The sequence below is a fragment of the Tupaia chinensis genome, unplaced genomic scaffold (assembly GCF_000334495.1).
Source record: "Tupaia chinensis unplaced genomic scaffold, TupChi_1.0 Scaffold145889_1, whole genome shotgun sequence".
In the NCBI taxonomy this organism is placed as follows: Eukaryota; Metazoa; Chordata; class Mammalia; order Scandentia; family Tupaiidae; genus Tupaia; species Tupaia belangeri.
Window position 1 is genome coordinate 582,211 of NW_006205746.1, and position 12,502 is coordinate 594,712.

Genomic DNA, 12,502 nt, shown 5'->3' on the forward strand with positions numbered 1-12,502 from the left:
TGTTGGTGTATCATAAAAAATAATTGTACATGTTCAGTAAGTTATTTTGTATTAATCTTAGCTTTTAATTTGTTTAGAGAAAAACTGTGATTAGAAGCATCTTTAAAACAAGGCAAGTATGTAAGAGTAATAGTCAATAGTATTTTTTTTTTTTTTTTTTGCAGGCATAAGAAATAGATCAAGGTTTTGAGAAGCTGGAGCTGGTTTCATTTTGGGTGTCCTCTTTAAGAGTTGGCAAGTGAGAGGAGCCTAGGTAGTCTCTTAGGAAGTATTAGGAAGAAGACAGACAATGGATTGTTTTCTCTTTGGTACCAAGAGATCAGAGGAAACAGTCATGAATAGAATATCTCCTAGAGACCTTTATAGAAAAAAGGCATTGTTCCATGATTCTCTGAAATTGTTTCCCTTGGGGAATGAATTCTGTAACAAAATTCCTCCCTTTAGTGAGGCCAAAGGTTCACTCTCTGTGGTGCAGTTGATAGCTTACTAGGCTGTGATACTACATGACCAATCAAGATTCAGATTCCCATTTGGGTTGATGTGCAACACACTTGGCATGTTTCCCTTTGCCTGAGCTCCTAATGAGCTGGAAGGCTAGAAGACCCTGTTAAAGATGTTTCATGCTCTTCCACCTTCTATTTCACTTTTTCTTACATATACTTATGTTCTCTATCATAAAAAAATAAACAAACAAAACTCAAAAAGATAGAGGTTCAACCTGGCAGCCAAATGTTGCCTGTTGTTGGGGCTGTTACTAAATTGGGTGGTCCCACTGCACTGGACAAAAAATGATCAACTGGACTCAATGTCTCCCAGACCAAATAGGCATGTGATGACTATTTGTATAATGAGAGTCCAGAATCCATGCCTCAACAAAACTGAGAGGAAAAAATAAACTCAGTCCAAATGTCAGTTACCACACTAACTGAAATTGGGATAAACAGTCCCATAAACAGAAAGTCAGATTGGGAGAAAAAAAAAAAAAAGAAACTGTATGATGATTATTATATAAAACAAAGCAATAAAAAATGATTGCTATTCAAGTATAGACAGAAAAATACAACCAGACAGAAAGAATGTGAAAAGGATTCAAACCTAAGAGATATAAACAAAGTTAAGAGGGATCCTAAAGATGTTGTATAATTATAAAAATAAATCCATTAAATATAAGATATTGATATATGTATATGATGTATATATGGTATGAAGTTTATTTACAACCTTTATCCATTAAGTAATATAGCAGCAGAACATATAGTGTTAAAGCTTCTTGACATATGATTCTTCATTTTAAAAGTCTGGGGGTGGGAACCAGCAAATTAGTGTAATGGCTATGTCGCTGGACTCCCATGTAGTCGACCGCGGTGCGCGTCCCAGATCCGGTGGTTTAAAACTCACGCCAGGCGCATGTGCGTACGTGCCCAAGATCCCAAGAGGAGAATGGAGGAGAAGGGATTGCGGCGTGACCATCCCTCCTAGGGGGTGATTTCTCGCTTTCTGTCTCTATGTCTCTGTCTGTCTGGCAAGCGCATGTGCCCTATAAGCGAAAAACCTCTCCCCACCCTGAAAAAAAAAAGTTTGGGGGGAATATTCATTATACTTCTCACAGATTTTGCCATGCTAAGTAGGCAAAATATACAGATCGGTATAAACATTTGAATAGTAAATCAACATTAATATGGATTCCTGAACCAGACTGCCTAGGTTTTATTTCTCATTCACTGTATCCTGCCTAGATGCTCTTGGACAATTTAGGTAACCTCCATGTATGGTTTTCTTGTTTATTAAATGTGAAAAATAGTAAGTTCATCAGGTTGTTGTGAGGATTTAATAAGTTACTAATGTGCAAATATAATTAAAATACTACCTGGCACATAGTTTGTGCTATAGAATTTACCTTTTGATATTTTCACCATCATTGTTATCATTCCCTAAAAATAGATCAAAATGAATTAAAGTGACCCAGATAGAGCTACAAACTCCAAACGACCAGTAATCATAGAAGAGATTGGAAAGGTGGTTTTCATTGTTACACTAAAATCAATATTAACAGGAACAATCATGATATTTTGGTATAATCATAGGTTTATCAATTTTTATTTTTCCAAAGCCTTTAAGAGAATCTACTATCCATCATTTGTTAAAAATTAACTTTATTGAGGTTTACTTCATATGAAATAAAATATATCCACTCATTCTGTTTTTTAAGGTTTGTCAAATACCCATGTAACCACTGTCACTATCTAAAACAGAATATTTTCATTATTCTGAATGTTCTCTGCTACCCACTTGAAAATAATCACCCTCCATGTCAACTGCATAGAACTATTCTGTTTTCTGTCACTACTGAATTGCTTTGCTTTTTCTTAATGATCTTCCTCTTTGCATGTTTTTGGAGTTAATTCAAGTTTTGAATATTAATAGTTTTATTAGTAAGTAGTATTGCATTTATGAATGTATTATAATTTGCTTATTCATCAGTGTGTTGATGGACTTGAGGGTTGCTTCCAACTTTTGGCTTTCATATCTTTGGGTGAACAAAATAGTGGTTGCTCAGTAATTCTGTTTTAAGAAACTACCAAATTGTTTTGCAAAATAATTATAATATTCTACATTTTTATCAGCAAAATATAAGAGTTCCAGTTGCCTCACATGCTCACAAACCTTTGGCTCTTTCAGTGATTTTAATTTTAGATTTTCTAATGGTGCACAGTGGTATCATGTGATATTTATCTGCATTGTTCTAATGCATAAAGGTGTTAAGCACCTCTTTTATGTGCTTAAATGTTATTCAGATATCTTTGGCAAAATGTCTTTTCATTTATTTATTTTTTTAACTGTTGTTTTCTTGTAAAAATTTTTAAATGCATATTTCACAGATCATTTTAGTTTAGTTTTTTTTTTTCTAAGAGAGATTTTTGCTGTAGGATATATGTACTCACAAGAGAGACAGAGAGACAGAGAGATATAAAGCAAGAAATCATTTCCTGGGGGAGATGGCCATGCAATTCCTTCTCCTCCAGTCTCCTCTTGGGGTTTTGGGCATGGACATTTTTAGTTTTGATGAAGTTCAATATTTCTATTTTTTTAATGTTTTGTGTGTGTGTATGTATATATGAATCTTAAGAAATCCCTCTTTTCCCCTATAGTGTTAAATATTTTCTTTTAGAAAATTTACAGTTCTTGGGGCTGGCAGGTGGTGTCACCAAGAAGGGCACGGGACTCCCACATGGCCAACTGAAGTTTAAGTCCCATACCTGGTGGCTTACTTTCTCTCTCTCTCTCTCTCTGTCCCTTTCTGGCCAAATTAAAATAAATAAATAAAGTTATATAAAATATTTTTAAATGTCACATTTCATTTCTTTAAAAAAAGAAAATTTACACTTTTTTTAAGTTTATGATCTATTTCAAATAATTTTTTTCTATACAGTAAGGTGTTAAGGTATTAATTTTTATTAAATAAATATCCAGTCATTCAGATATGATTTCTTAAGTAGTGATGCTTTTATCATTGAATTTCTAGATAACTTTGCTCAAAAGCAACTGACCATATATGTTTGGGTCTGTTTTTGAACATTCAATTATGTTTTACTGATATCATACTGGTATGAACACTTTAGGCAAATAGTAACTTGTAAAATCAGAAAATGAGTCCATCAATTTTGTTTTTATTATTTTTATTTTACTTTTGGGTATTTTTGTTTTTGTATATATTTTTATATCACTTGACTCTTACTACAAGAAAATTGGCTGAGGTTTTGACTAGAATTATTAATAATAATAATCATTACCACCATTATTTGAGAGATTTTTGCTGTGGGTCCATGCCCTCACCAGAGAGACAGAAAGAGACAGAGACAGAAAGCAAGAAGTCACTCCCCACAGAGGGGGATGGCCATGCCATAATCCCTTCTCTTCCATTCTCCTCTTGGGATTTTGGGCACACATACACATGCACACATCATGAGTTTTTTAAACTGCTGGATCTGGTTTGACTACATGGGAGTCCAGCAACATAACCATTAGACCATCTGCTGATCCCACTAATAATAATAATAATATTATTATTATTTAATTTGCTATAGGGTGCATGCACTTGCCAGAGAGACAGAAAGTAAGAATACCTCCCAGGGAAATGGTCACACTCAACCCTTCTCCATTGTCCTCTTGGGAGGGATATTGGGCACACCCATAGATCCATAGAGGTACCTGGCATGATTTTTTTTTTTTTTTTTTTTTTTTTTTTTTTTTTAGGGGGTGTGCGCCCGCCCGACAAAAAGAGACGGGGATGGCCATGCCACAATCTCTTCTCCTCCATTCTCCTCTCGGGATTTTGGGCATGCCCACACATGAGCCCAGCGTGAGTTTTAAGCCACTGTGTCTGGGACACGAACTGTGGTCGACTACATGGGAGTCCAGTAACATAGCCATTACGCTAACTGCTGGTCCCCAACCTGGCATGTTATTCAAGTCACTGGGTCCAGGACTCAACCCATGCCATCAGCTATGTGGGGTTGAGTCCCCTTAACCACCATGCCAGTGGCTGGCCTAGAATTATTCTACACCTAAAGGCATATTGAGAGATAATTGATCTCTTAAAAATACTTAATTTCTGATTCAAAAACACAGTGTATTTCTTCTTTTATTTAATCCTTAATTAATTTCTTTTAGTAATTATTTATATCTTTTAGTGTAGAGTTTATCTTAGACCTTTGGTGTCCCAGAGGATATAACGATTAAAAAAATGAGAAGTTACCAGCAAAACAAACTGAGAAAGACCAATGAATGAGGTAGAAAGAAACCATGACACTAAGTAAAGGCAGTGCTTAAAGGAGAAGTAATTGAAAAACTGCATGAAATTCTATCAGTATATCAAGTGAAATGTGGACCAAGAATTGACCACTGGATTTTTCAATGTGTAATTCAGTACTGACTGTGATAAGAGATACTTAAATGGAACAGAGGGGCCAAAAGACCAGAGTGGATACAGACAGAATGAAAAAGGATGAATGGCATCAATAAGTATACAATTCTTTCAAGGTATTTTACTAAAAGCAGCAGAGAAATGAAGCTGTAGCTGGAGAAAGATGCGAGAGGTCAAAAGCTTGTTGGTTTTTAAGATGAACAAAATGGCAGCAAAACCTCCTGCTATAATTCTACTAAAAAGAAAGAGAGTGATGATTCTGAAGAGTGTGGGATGAGTGCCTGGAACAGTCCCCTTGACTATGTAAGAGAAGACAGTATTTAGAGCACAAGCGAAGGGCTTAGCCTGAGGAGAGAGCATGGTTGACCCTGATAGCAAGAGGGAAGGCAGTCTGGGCACAGCAGCAGGTGTGTCACTAGATGCAGTGGTAGGAGCTAAGTGAAGCTTTCTTCTGATTCTGAGTCCTTTTTTCAGTTAAAAAAAAAAAAGGCAAAGCAATCAGTTATCTTTGAATATGGTATAGGAATGTAGTTATCCTTGAATATGGAAGAGACATGTAGGAGTCTTGAGAAAGGGATATCCTTTAAATTGAATGAGTTCTTCTTCATGGAAAAACACTCTGTATGGTGATTATTTTTCTCATAAATCTAAAAAACATTGGAATTTTTATAAAATATAAAAATAGTTTTATTTTTAAAAAGTGATGCCTTTAATTTTTTTTAAAAAAAGAAAACTTAGAATATCATTTAAGATAAATATTGTCTCTATAAAATTGCTCATACAATTTGCCTACACATAGGTCAGAGGGAAGAATAGTTTAGTCCATGGTGTTTGCCTAGCCTTAAGAAGGTTCATTTCCACTCCAAAGCCTCTTAAAATAGTGATTAGACCCCACAGAGAAAAATAATTTCTCTATGACTGATGTATTTACAGAAGAATAAAATCATAGGACTCCATAGAATGTGTTCATAATACATAGTCATAGAAAATCTGTGTATCAGATAAAAACAAACCAAGGCCAAGAACTATCCTGTGACTTATCTATATCTAATTTGCAGATATTGTCCCAGTATCATTTACTTTAGGATGCTAAGAACATTTCTTTTTATTACAATATGAAAAGAAGTCCAAGATGTTATTCTGTTCTTATGTTTTAGCCATATTCATATATGTTGGTATTTCTATGAGCATGTATGTTCTTTTCCTACTCCTCAGGTTTTATTCTTCAAGCAGTTAATCCCTTCCCAACCAATGAGAAGCCCCAGATATTAAAAAAGTTTAGTCAAAGGACTCAATGTGATACACAAAGCATTCTTTTCCTTACAGAGCAGTGATGCAAACACATACACACTTGTTCTCTGATTCTGGAGATTATACACGTTACTCCAGAAAGCAGCAACACTCTTGGATTTGTTTGACTTCACTTTCTTCATACACTTTCCTGTCTTTAAGAAGCCCTATACACATACTTTTAAAAATATAATTCAGAAAGCTTTCAGTGATAGTGCATATGATTCTTTGATTTTATTTCCCTTTTCTCTTCACCCTAGCGAGTAGCAGGAGTTACTGGCATGCTTCAGAGAGCTTAGGTTTGAATACAGTCTAAATCAGTGCAGACCCTTGACCGGCTTAATCTTTGCTTGCAAATGACAATGCGGTGAAACCAGAGGAAGAAACAAAATTACTTCGTTTCCTGTTGGAAACCTAATAAGTAGTTAGTCCGACCCAGTTTTCAATAAGAGATTTTCTGATGACCTGACAGAAGTGACTATCTCCAGCCAAAGAAAGAGGAGGGTGAATTTAATCTTTATGCCACTGGAATGGCAGCGGCTCTCAGCTCTCTCTGATTCTGTGAGGGATGAGGAAGAGAGAGCTGGTTTTCAATGTAGGGAGCATTTTCCTTTTGAATATTCCAAACGGGAGCTTTGCACATGTGCCTCAAGAACTAATTGTCTAGGTTCCGTCAGGAATGCAGCACAAGAGGAGCGTATTTCATGCTTAAGACCAGAGAAGAGCCACGCAATACTCAGTGGATAAAAGGCTTGCAGTCCCAGCTGGGAAAAAGAGTCCCATTATCTCCCAGCTGCATAGACATTCCATACGGCTTGGTTCTGCCTGGATGCACAGCATGCCTGGCTGAGAGCTTGAAACAGAGTTCTGCAGAAAAATTGTAAAGATCCTGAGACATTTCCCTGGTAAGATCTGTAAGTACAAAATTGTGCTGTCTGCTGCAATGAGAATATTGCTGGGCAAGCTGCAGCTTTTCTTCCTTTCAATGTCTTTGTATTAGCATAACAGGTAAAAGCAGGGGTTGGGGGAGAAGTCACTGCTTTATTGATGCTGTTTTTCTAAGATGCTGATGCTTAAAATGCATTTATTCCTTTGAGGGGAAAAAACGTATTGAATCTGTATTCGGGGGAGGTTAGAATCAAACCAGGGAAAGAGAGACTACAGGTATATTTTTCAGTGTTCCCCTAGTCTTTGCTGCAGTAAAACTAATGGGCAAGACGGGATGACAGTGCTAATTCTGGTACTTTCAGATGGCTACACGCCCTTTCGTAACAGCAGATGAGAATATGTGATTGTTAAATTTTTTTCATCAGAGGGTTGAGGGGTGGGGTTTGCAGTGTCCAACGGATGATTTAAAGGAATGGTTATAAAGTTTCCTGGGGGAGGACTTCGGTAAGAGGAGCAAAGCAAGACTGGAGGTCAGATGAGCTGACCAAATTTTGCCTGGCATTTTGCTATTTTGCCTGGCTCTTAGGTAATAGCTTCTGGAGTTGTGGTTGCCATTTACACTAGTTAAGCTTATCAGTATTAAGGTTCATATAATACTTTATGAAAAGTTTCAGAAGTTGATGACTTGGGAACAAAACTTTTAAGAGCTCTGAGATTAGCCACGTATAACCCATTATGTTAATGGGATATTGTAACATTGGAGGTTTGGGGGGAAATTGGAATTCATAGTTCTTGCTTCTCCAAATGAAAACTACTTATGTTTAAATAATCAGCATCCTGACTATTTCCTCAGAGGAACATTCACAGAATGTCTAAATAGAAGTTATACTGAGAAAAAAATCATGGAGAACAGTAGAATTACAAAGTCAATTTGGAAAATGTGGTATTCATAATTTCATCTACAATGGCAATGTTTTCCAAAGATATATGTAAAAGAAGGAGCATATGTTGAATATTGAATTGCTTGTTTTGAGCAATTTTCATTTATCAGATGGGTTTATCATCTTTTATTTGTGGTTGTTGCTGAAGGTTTTACTAATTTATGTGCATTGTATTTTACACAAAAAAATTTAAAAAAAGGTATTTAAGCTCACTATTTTCCCCTTCCCTCACACACATATGTGAAAATAAACACATTCACAAAACAGATATAAGCACACAAATATACTGACACAATTTGTATAACAAACAGAAAAACAGTCATTTCATTTTTGATGCCTTCAGTGATTTTTTTTGTTTTCTACCAATAATCATAGCTGTGCAGATCAGAGATTTCAAATATATAAACCTGAAAATTTTTATATGTGGTTTTATATGAGGTTATCTAAATGTATAACTTATCACACCCGGGGGGGAGGGGGAACACATGTAAGTGACAGCATTGTATTACTTTCTTTAACTATGTCTAGTGAAATACCAGAATATGTCTATATAAATAAATATATATCCTATATATTTATATAGATAGATAGACTCAATTTCTATGAAACATTTTAATAAAAATAAATTAACTTGGATATTTAGAAAACGATTTTATATGTGGTCAAGAGCTTAAAGAAAACTCAAAGTGTTAAAAAATGTGAAGTACATAAAGTTGATTGCATACTTTTTTTTAAATAAATGGAAGAACTCAGTCGTATAATTGTAAATTTGTATGTTTTAAATTAAAGGAGGGTGGATATAAAATATGCTTATTTATTCACTTATATATTTAACAGCATATTAATTAGAACACAGTAGCATAAGAAATATTAAAAATAGCTCTATCTAAATATAAAAGTTTAAAAAAGAAATAACATTGCACATAAATAGCCATTATGATATTTAGAGACTATCAATAAAGACATCTCTATTCTTAAACTCAAATACTATGATGAGAGAGAGACTTCTGTAAAAAAGAACTGAAGTTAATTTTAGATTTCAGATCTTAATAGAACTGGAAAAAATGAAGCTGAAATGAAACTGAAAAAATTGTTAATTTTCAGGCATATATTCTTTTAAGGAAGATATTAGATCCAGAAAAATAACTCTACAGTTAAGAACAAAAATTATTAAGATATAAGTATGAAGTCCTTTTTATGACACATGTATAAATAGTAAACAATCTAAATCCTTGCTACGATAATTAAATAAATTAGTACATATACTGTAAGATCATCAACCCTATGCAGACTACTATCTGAATTTAAATCATATTATTGGTTTTACTTTATTGAGATTTATAGCATTTACTTTCTTGCTTAATTTCATGGTTTTAGTTTAGCTTTATTTGAAATTTGAAAAGAATCCTTTCTTATCTCAATAGGTATTTATTTCACAAGTCACCATTAATGAATGTTCTTTATTTTGAAATATTTCTTGGATTTTTGAATTTCACTGTTAAGTAGCAGAACCCTTCTACCAAATAAATAGTCATATATGCAGTATTCTCTGCTTGCTTACACACCTAAACATTTCTTTCTTTGCCTTATGCATGGAAGGCAAGTTATCTCAGATCAAAAATATTTTTCCTTCAGATACGTATAAGTATTTATAAACACTGCTCGGGACCATTCCAAGATTAAAAGTTGGGCAAAATTTTCAGATACACTGTAATTTTCATCTTTGAAGGTGCCTTCTTCCCCCCATGGATGCTCAAGTGATTCTTTACTATTTTGTCAGAATATTTCCTGAAGCTGTTTCTTCCCTAACTTTTCCCTGAAGTTTATCACATTGATTTAAGATTCTTTTATCAGAGGATTTGTTGTTACTATCATTTGCCTTTGTTTATTTTGGGATGTGAGTGGATTGTTGTAATGTAGTTTGTTTTTTTTCAGGACCATCAATTATAGACATGTTGGATCTCCTTTGTCTATCTTCCACAATATCATATTATTCAAATTTATTTTTAATTTTACACTTTCCTAGTTCATTTTGTTTTATTTCCTGAAACTATTCCACAACATCCCTAAGAATAATTTTCAAGCAGTTGTATTATAACTTATGGTTTCTAATGTAACTTTTTTATTTGTAATGTGTTTTATAATAATCTTAAGTTTATTATTATTTTTATATTATTTATTTTACATTCATTCACTGAACATCATCCAGCATACAAGATGCAGTTTACCATCCAGAATACACTCTATAGTGGCTTAGTTGTATCTGTTATCATCACAAATAATTTTCTATTTTTGCTTCACATATACACATAAAGACACACACACGTGCATATGTGTGTGTGTATACATGTGTGTGTGTATATATATGTGTGTGTGTGTGTGTGTGTGTATGTGTGTATATATATCCCCTATTTCTTTTTTGGGGGGAGAAGTTTTTGCCATAGGGCATGTGTGCTCACCAGAAAGACAGAGAGATAGAGAGACAGAAAGCAAGAAATCGCCCCCCAGGGGGGATGGCCAGGCCACAATCCCTTCTCCTCTATTCTCCTCTTGTGATCTTGAGTATGAATGCACATGCTCCCAGCATGAGTTTAAGGCATCAGGTCTAGGACTCGAACCGCAGTAGGCTACATGGCAGTCCAGCAACATAGCCATTACGCTAACTGCTGGTCCCTATATATCCTCAATTTCTCACCCTCTGCCATATCCCACCATCCTCCCACTCTGTCTCTAGTATCTGCGGTTGCTTTCCATTCCTTTTTATTTTCCTCCCACATTTTATTGATTAACAAAATAATTAATCTAACTACTTTCAATAGCAAGTTCAGCTTATATATAAATATCTGTGAACAAATGTTTGACTTTAGGCATGAAACTGTGAGTAGAATGAATATACTGTAAAAAAGCACCTCACTGAGGCTATATAGCTTACTGTAGTCATTAAATAGGTATTTTTAATATGTTTTTTTAATTTCAAGAAAGGCAATTTTAGCTTTAATAAACCAAAATCAAAGAATGTTAAGAGAACTTTGCTTAAGGCTTAAAGCCAGGAAGCAGGTAAGGATTCTGCTGAAATAGTAGATGCCTAGATATGTCAACAATTCAAAAAAAATCCTTATCTCTGGACTACAAAGCATAGAAAAAGATCAGTATTGTTTTAGTCAAAAGCCATAAAATTCTATTTCATCAGCTCAGTCTCATGTACTTAATCTAACTTCTATTGTGCTCCAAACTTTCTGTTTAAATTCTGGAAGAAAATATTCAATTCTGGACTTGTCCCTACCATTAAGCTGGCCCTTTTATTAGATGTTTTTTAAATCTTATTTCTGAGTGTCTGACTTTAGTTTCTCTGATATAACACTCCCTTCACAACTTCTTAGAGTACTGGTCTGGTGTTGGTAAATTCTTTCAGGTTTTGTTTGCCTGAGAATGTTCTTGTCTTCTTTTCCCATATGAAGGATAATCTTGCTGGGTATAGAATTGTTTTTCACTCAACACTTTGAATATATTTTCCCATTCTTTCCTTGCTCGCGTTGTTTCCAATGAGAGGTTCCACTGTTAGCCTAATGAGATATCCTTTGTAGGTAACTTGTCCTTTCTCTCTTGCCAGTCTGTGTATCTTGTCTTTGTCTGTGGTTCTGATCATTCTGGCTATAATGTATCTCAGAGAAAATCTTCTTGGGTTGATTCTGCTTGGGGTTCTATGTATTTCACGGGTCTGAATATTTTTTTTTAATTTTTTTATTATCATCATAATCTTCTTTATATTACATTGGATTTACAGTGTATTACATTGTTTTTTCAAAAGGGAATGCCATGCATGTCAGTCAGTACAGAGACATTAATCTCCCCACTTCAACATTCAATATCTTTTCTATGTTTTCCCCAATCATTATTTTTATTATTCTAATTATTTTTTAAAACAGTCAATCGCTATTTCTCATTTTGCTTGTAAAAAGACTTTGCCCATCATGAAATACTTCTCAGACCAACCCAGTTGAGAATACTATACATGTCATCATCAACAGTTAATAAGCCATATCTGTTTCTCACTAACATCCTGACTCTCTATTGTTCACTTGCTATCTTTCTCTATCCTCTTCCCTTCACCTCCTCCATTCCACACTGTCCTATTCTCATTAAGTACCTTCACTGCTTTTATGTCCTCCAAGTTTTTGCTCTCTACCATAGAGTGCAGATAGTCAGTATATATTGAGTGGATACATACACTATCTTTCCTTCATAGCCTGGCTTACTTCACTCACCAATAGATCCTCCATATCTGATATTTTCTATCAAATTCCAGGATCTTGTTATTTTTTATGGCTGAGTAGTATTCCATAGAGTATATATACCACACCTTTCCAATCCATTCATCAGTTTGTGGACATTTAGGTTGGTTCCATGTCTTGGCAATTGTGAATAATGCTGCAATAAACATTGATGTGCAAGCACTTTT

At 34.6% G+C, this 12,502-nt stretch overlaps 1 protein-coding gene across 1 annotated transcript in view; it reads left to right on the forward strand.

Annotated features, from left to right (window-relative positions):
- Positions 1 to 6,959: 6,959 nt before the first annotated feature.
- The window catches only part of CNTN6 (contactin 6), a 395,429-nt gene continuing 389,886 nt past the window's right edge, over positions 6,960 to 12,502 (forward strand). Inside the window, exon 1 of the mRNA XM_006168594.2 lies at positions 6,960 to 7,119. The gene's annotated coding sequence lies outside the window, so the exon portion shown is untranslated. The remainder of the gene's footprint in view (positions 7,120 to 12,502) is intronic.